Here is a 6,234-nt window from a genome sequence, read left to right on the forward strand (position 1 = left end):
CATTTACCTTTCATGGTCATAAAATAACCTTTTTTTAGAGACTGCTAAGTAATTTTAGTTTCCTCAGAAATGTATCTTGAATCTGTGGACTTTTGTCCATCCTCATTGAAAACACCCTAGTTCAAGCCATCATCTCTCACCTCGTCTCTCTATAGTCCTACATGCACAGCAGCCAGGGCGATCTTTTAAAACATGAATCAGAGTTGTATGTCTCTCTCTTGCTTCAAAGATCCAAAGGCTTGCCATTCTTCTCAGAATAAAATCTGAGCTCATCTCTAGACCTACAAGATCCTACATGATTTGGCCTCACGGATCATCTTTCCTCTCCAGCTACTTAGGACTTGTTGGTGTTCTGTGAACTCACCAAATTTGCTCTTGGCTTAAGACTTTTATACTTGCCTGGTCCCTCTTTTTCCAAGTGTTTATATGGCTGGATTCTTCCTGTCATTCTGGACCCAGCTCAGAGTTACTTCCTCACCAAGGTTTTCCCTGACTTCAAAATGAAAACATCACTCTGTGTTTCTTTATTTTCTATCTCGTTGTCCTATTTTATTTTCTTAATTTCATGTATCACTATCTAAAATAACCTTGTTCATGTCTCTGTGTACTTATTTATTTTCCATTTCCTCCAACTAGAATATGAGTGCCATAGTAACAGGGAACATGTGTGTCTTGCTCACCACTGTATCTCCATTGCTGAGAACAGTGCCTGGCACACAGGCGATGTTCAGCACACAGTTACTGAATGAATGAATGCATGCATGCATGACTGCCAGGAGCTGATCTTGCTGCTTTATGTAGGCTACCCATAATTTTTTGCAATAGTGTGTTAAAGTATTATCCCCATTTTATAGATGACTGACTAAAACTAGACCCAAGCCCACTTGTCTCTAAAAACTACTCTTCCACATCATGCCCCCTCTTATTTTGTCAGGTAACATTAAGTGCAATGAAAAAATTCCAAGTTGGCAAAGGCTTTGGACATTTTATTTTCATTGGTTATATTAGAATTTGAATTCCGTGTAAATGAGGAAACTGAGGTCTGTTTAAAGACACACCCCTAATTAGTGGCAAAATCTATTTCCATTTCCATTTCAGTGTTCTTTTTATCATATTAAATGGCTTTCATATATGTTTTACCTATCGTGTTTCCCCGAAAATAAGACCTAGCTGGACCATCGTCTCTAATGTGTCTTTTGGAGCAAAAATTAATATAAGACCCGGTCTTATTTTACCATAAGACCAGGTCTTGTAAAATATAATATAATATAATTTAATACCCGGACTTATTTTAACATAATATAAGACTGGATATGATATGATATGATATGACATGATATGATATGATACGATATAATATAATATAATATAATATAATATAATATAATATAATATAATATTGGGTCTTACATTAATTTTTGCTCCAAAAGATGCATTAGAGCTGATGGTCCGGCCAGGTCGTATTTTCGGGGAAACACGGTACTATATATATATCTAAGGGGGGTATTTTCCTTGACCTGCTCATTAAATAATGAGAACGAATGGGATGCGGTGGAAAGACTGCAACACACAAAAGTTGCTGCTGTAGGTTTTCTTAGTATCATCACAAAGCCATCTTCAAGGTGGCCATCAAATAGGCTAATTCAGTGAGCCCAGTTCAAAAGCTTCACAATGTGACAATGGAAATTGACTCTATTTTGCTTCAAAGATTTCATTAACTCAGGGATATTATGGTTTTCTGGGAAAATTTATACACAGCCACTGGTAGAAACCGGAAGTGACTTTGGTGCTTTGAAATGTCTTTTAACTCAATTCTTAGATCTGGGTATAAAACATAAAACATTATACGGTAGCTTAGATTTCTGGCCCTATGGTACACACATTTCAGAGCCATATGATTACATCTTGATTCTAATTACAAAGGAAATGCAGAATTTGTAGTAAGCTCATTTTATAAGGTTGAGAAATAACCTGCTTCTGAAATTAGCACTAAGTGAATCCTCCTACACACGTTATTCACATTATGTGCGTGTATTTGGGGGAATAACTTGCTTGAAACACATGACTTTTATTCATGAGGTCAAAATACATAGAAATTGTGACAAATGAATAGTATATTACTGAATTCTAAACTATATTTTCCCTTTACCATCTGTTCCTCTCCTAATTGAACCAAACGATACAAACAAAAAAATGTCCAGATACCTGAATTAAAAAAAAACACAACTTTTTGTTTGTAAATAGTCTCAAACTTATAGAAAAGTTGCCAGAATAAAAACAGTGTGCCTGTATATTCTTTACCTAGATTGTCCTGTTAACCTTTTTTCCCCATTTGCTTTACAATTTATTCTCTCCCTCTGTCTCTCTCCTCCCCCACACACATGCACACACGTAAATTTTCTCAATCATCTGAGAATAAGTTATACACATCATGACCTTGTACTCTGAAATATTTCAATGTGCATTTCCTAATAATAAGAGCATTGTCTTACATATTATTTCCTAATAATAAGAGTATTCTCTTACATTCTCTTACAGAACAAATGTTGAATCAGCTTCACTAGATTTAACATTTGTGTAATACTTCGAACTAATCTACCCATTCATACTCCAGTTTTATCAACTGACCCAACAATGTCCTTTATAGCATTTTTCCCCCCTCCAGCAATGATCCAGCATAGAGTCAGATATTGGATTTAGTTGTCAGGTCTCCTTAGCCTTCTTTAATCTGGAACATTCCCACAACCTGTCTTTGTCTTTTATGATATCAACATTTTTAAGAATAGAGTTCATCCTCCCCCCCCTTTTAAATACAATGTTCACCATTTTGAGTTTGATCATTTGTCTCATAATTAGATTCAGGTTATGCATTCTCAGCCAGAATACTCAAAAGAGTGATGTGTCCTTTGCAGGGTATCACATCTGGAGGTATACAGTGTCCATCTGCCCTTCACTGATCACCTGGTGAAATTATTATCCCATTTCTCCACTGTGTAATTACTGGTTTTCCCCTTTGCAACTAATAAGCAATATATGGGAAGGCACTTCAAAAACATCCAAGTATCCTGCCTTTTCTTTGTTAATATTTGTTTAGCTGCTATTGATGATTCTTGCTTGATTGTGTCATCTTGCTATGATAGTTGCAAAATGGTGATTTTCCAGTTCGTACCCTCTCTTCACACTTACCAGTTGACACTCAAGTTTCTGCTGTAAGCAAGAGCCTTCCCTTCTCTCCATTCATTTATTATTGGCATGAACTGACAAATTCTTATTTTTTTCCTCAATGGTTTATAACTCATTTCTGTCCTTAATTATTTTGGTAGTCAAATTGTCCCAGATTTGGCCCTTGATAGCCCCTTCAGTCTGGCTTCTTTATCCTTGTGACATGTATATATATGTACACTATACACACACACACACATATATATACACACACACACACATATGTATATATACACACGTGTATATATATACACATACAGGTATATATATATACATACAGGTATATATATATATATATATATATATATATATATATATATATATACTTATATGTGTGTGTATATGTACATATACATATCTCTCTTTCTCTCTCTTTTTTTTTTTTTAGCACTTCCTTACTTTCTGGCATAAGACGTTACAGGCCCATCTTGCCATCTTGTACCTCCCTTGCTTCCTCCTTCCGCCTTTCAGAGATTCCTGGTTTTTGATTTAGATTTGCTGTTCTGTCTCAAAATCACAGAAAATCTCATCTTGCCTATTTATTTACTCACCAGCCCCAGTTCCTCTCCAGCCAAAGCCCACCACCACCACCACCACCACCACCACCACCACCGCCACCATGAGACTCTGGGCTTACCTGACTACTTGTTCTACAAGGTCAAGTCTGTGAGTTTTTGCTCTTGCCTGTGTCACCTCCTTCCTGGTCCAGGATCAGTTCAAATGTCATTTCCTCTTTACTCTGGATAACCACCCCCGGCCAATTTAACTGTTCCCTTATCTGTGTTTTCAAGGCACTTTTTACATATCTTTATTATGCTGTTAATCTTGTATTATTGTGCTTTCCTTACATTTCTGTCTAGACTGAATTCAAACATTTTTAGATAACCTGGGCAAAAGGTATTAATTTTCCCTATTTTGCAACAGAACACAGGGCGAAGGCCCTCAATCACAGCCTACTTCTGTCATTTATTACTGTAGGACGTTAGGCAAGTTACTAAACCTGTCTGTTCTTCAGTTTCTCTAACATTGAAGTGTGGATGATAATAAATAGAAACTGCCGCATAGGGCTGTTATGTGAATTAAAGGAGTTGATATTTGTAAAGAATAGTACCTGGCATATGGTGTTACGTAAATGTTTGTTATTTAAAAGAGGCCCATCAATGCAATTCAATTCAATTCCAAGTCTTCAGATGATAAACTTCTAGCCACTGTTCTCTCTTAACTTTGTGGAACGCTAAGATTCCCCGAGAAGCAGTGGTTCTATTAGAGACGGCAATAAAAAGAAGCTCGTTTGGACTTAAGACATTAAGGTCTTAAGTAAGAGGAAGCAAAATGTTCCAGCAAACTGCTGAATTAAGGGCATAGACCAGGGAAGGGAGTAGGTGCTCAGTTCTCCTAACTCAGGGTCTAGGGCACATGGGTTGCACTCAGGCAAGGGCCACTGGGGTGGACTCTAGGAGCTGGTCCCACATGAAGTCTCTTTACATGTCTTTCTTCTCGGCTCAATTGTGGGTTAGACATTTGGGCTCTTGGGGTGACGTGCCATGAAGACTCTGCATTCACAGTTCTGCAAGGTGGTGCCACTGACAAATAGAAAAAGTTGATTATTGCTTTATTGAGGATGGCCAAGGTATTGGCTGAGTTTCTGAATCTTATGTGTTGTACTACTGTGAAGATTACGAATAAAGTTTACATTTCCAGAGACAGAATCATCTTATTTTTACAACTGCTCATAATATAGTTGCACAGCTAAAATCTATTATTATTGTTATATTAATGTCAATATGGTTAAAAGTGGTAGATTGAACTGTGATTGATCTGGTAGATGACAAATGTTAATTGAGTGAGAAAAATGTGCAGAAGTTTTCAGTTTATGGAACAAGGGTAGACAGTGTTTGTCCATATGTGGAAAAGTTACTCAGTGATCAACCTCTGTGTTAAATATTAACTATTAACAACTTAGAGTGAACGATCTGTTTAACGGGGGGATGTTAGAGAATAACCATTCTCAAGCTTGAAGAGGAGTCAGAATCATTCTCAGGGCTCATTAAAACACAGATTTCTGAAACCCACCCCAGAGTTTCTGATTCACTCTGGGGTGGAGCCCATGGAATCTTCATTTTAAATAAGTTCTCAAGTGATGCTGATCTTGGTGGTTCAGGGACCACAATTGAGAACCACATCCCCTTTGTTGAGTTAGAACAAACATCCCCTCAGTGGCAGCACCTTACTCAAGCACCACTTGAGTTGGAATGCAATGCAATTAGATTTGTTTTCATAGGCCACTTTTTACAGTCAAATTTCTCAACCACTTTTAGCACTTTACGGACCAAGACAGCCATCACTTAATTATTTCTCCTCTAGAAGAAGAAAAACAAACAAACCTTAGTGATAGAAATTTTAAAGGAATATCATAGTTAATTAAATGTAGTAATAGATGCAAGTTTCTGATGTCTTGATAACTAAACATATTAAGACTTCTTGGTGCTTGCCAATATTTTTATGAAACAATTGAAAAGTATATCCATCTAGGATGTGGTCTTTTAACTAGGGCAGTCTTGAACTAGTGAGCTGAGAGCTGATGGCCAGCAGGTGGCGCTCGGAGTCAGTTCATGGTGGCCTGGATAGGGTGAAAGGCAAATCCAACAAGGAAGGTGACTGCTTTAAATCCTCAAAGTAAGGTCCTCTCAACCCCTTGTCATAAAATACCCTGAGACACACGTCTTGGAAAATCGAAGTGTCAAGCTCAGCATCTTTGCCACATTTCAAACTAGGTAATTACCTTCTATCCCAAAGGGAATCTGTTTTATGTATTTGTGTCCTTTCTAGGTTATAGGTTTCCCAAAGGCAATGATCTTGCCTTCCGTTCATTCTATACGATGCTGAAGTGAAACACAGTTTTACAATAACAATTTAATTATTCTACATCCCTCTGAGCTACATGATGACCTGTTATATAATTGCTAGTAATATAGAAATGTGCCTGCCTCATATAAACCCTAGCAATAAACG

Source organism: Rhinolophus sinicus, chromosome 14, assembly GCF_057876585.1.
Source record: "Rhinolophus sinicus isolate RSI-liver-muscle chromosome 14, RSI-T2T, whole genome shotgun sequence".
In the NCBI taxonomy this organism is placed as follows: Eukaryota; Metazoa; Chordata; class Mammalia; order Chiroptera; family Rhinolophidae; genus Rhinolophus; species Rhinolophus sinicus.